This window comes from Sander lucioperca, chromosome 4 (assembly GCF_008315115.2).
Source record: "Sander lucioperca isolate FBNREF2018 chromosome 4, SLUC_FBN_1.2, whole genome shotgun sequence".
NCBI lineage: Eukaryota > Metazoa > Chordata > Actinopteri > Perciformes > Percidae > Sander > Sander lucioperca.
This window is the reverse complement of record NC_050176.1, coordinates 45040094-45042106: the sequence shown is the minus strand read 5'-3', so window position 1 is coordinate 45042106 and position 2013 is coordinate 45040094.

Genomic DNA, 2013 nt, shown 5'->3' with positions numbered 1-2013 from the left:
TGTTCCACTTAACTGGCCAATCACTGCTTATTCTTCCTTTAATGGAAAAGTCTGCGCAGGGCATGATATCTGTAAGTGAGATCTGTTTCGCTGTCTTTTAACTCTCGATCATCATCACACATGGACGGGCTGCATATTTTCCTGGTCGTTTACTTAGGTAATTCTTTTAATACACATTTTGGATGACTTAATTACAATTGTTAGGTTCCATTTTGAGAATAATGTATACCAACATTCTCATTGCTTTTGTGTGAACTCCTGTAACACTGGGCACATGTCCAACTGTTTTTACGATTGTTTTTATTTCAGGAGTTGTTTCTTGCAGTCATGATTTAGTTTCTGGATCCATGTTGAAGGTGAGAGTCAGACCAGGAGACAACATCACTCTCTACTGTGACTGCAAATTATCATTAGGAGTTTACATAGTGTGGTACAGGAACTGCTCTCATGACAATCAGCCTTCTCTTATCCTTGGAGTACATTATTCAGTCAAGGAGAACACTGCCATTTATGGTCTTCAGAAGATTCCCCCTCGTTTCCAATTCGTGAAAAACTTTTCTTCTAACTCCTATGACCTGCTGATCACGAACATCACTGATTCTGATGAGGGCCTCTACTTCTGTGGAACTGAGCAGGCAAGAGTGGAGGATAAAGAATACATTACTTACAAAAAAGTTTACAGATATGGCAACGTCACAACAAAGATCATATTGGGTAAGTATGCTGGCCTGACTTGTCTATGTGTGACTGCAGTGAATGTAATTATTTGACTAAATGATCATCATCAGTGTTGGGAGTAAGAAAAAGATACAAAAGTAGCACAATTTTGGTAATATTATACCTGTTACAATCTCAGTAACGCGAGTAACAATGCAATTTAACCCGAAATTGAGTGGTGTTTTGTTAAGAATTCACCAACACCGCGAAACATTTTGCAACCAGAGAAAAATCCGTTAGTAAAAGAGTAACACTACGTTGAAGCGAGGTGCTGTCCCGTCACTGTTACTGTGGTCAGAGCCAGAACCAGAGACGGTACGGACAACATCTGTGTCCCAACAGGTAATGGTATGTCAGCGTGGACAGCAGTGTGTCTGAGCAACTGACAGCTTTAAACATGTTGGGAATAATGTTTAGTCTTGCTACACGTAAATATTACCATTACATTTTATCAGCGGTGGAAATGACTATACCGTACCTAGGCCTGCATGATTAATCGTTATAAAATCGGAATCTCGATTCACCCCTGTTCGCGATTGAATTTTTAAATGACTTCGATTTTTCTTTTTTTATTTAAAAATAAAAAATGAAATTCAGCCTTTATTTTGATAGGACAGCTGAAGACATGAAAGGCAATCAGTTAAATCAGTGCTTAAATTGGCAAATGACAAACTCCATTTCTCTAGAGACTGCAGCTGTAGCTGCAGCATGTTGATTGACATGTTTTAATTATGTAAAGACATGTTCAAGGAGTTCAGATAGAGCCTGTATCAGGGCCATATTTAGTTCAATGTGTTATATGTCACTATGTTTGGTAGCCTACTGTACTTAAATGGCCAGTACGTACTTTATTTTCTTTATTCATTGAAGCCTCTATGTTTACAGGCATGTGGTAATGTGCAATGTGCTATAGGTGCCAAATAAAATCTATTTTTGGTACTGCCAATTTGTTTTGTTTTGTCATGGTTCATGTGTGCAATAAACATTACACTTTGTGAGAAAAAAATCGTGGCAGAGAATGGTGATATCAATTCTAAGCTAAAAAATCGTGATTCATATTTTTCCCCGAATCGTGCAGGCCTAACCGTACCTCAATACAATTGTAAGGTAGCCTACTTTTAATTGAGTATATCCATTTTCTCTTCATTTATACTTCTATTCCACTACAATTCAGTGTCAAGTATTGTACGTTTCACTTTGCAGATTCAGATTAATAATACAAAATCTTATGAATAAATACATTATGATGTATTAAATTGGATAAAGATGAGAATTTGTTGATCCCATGGTGAAATT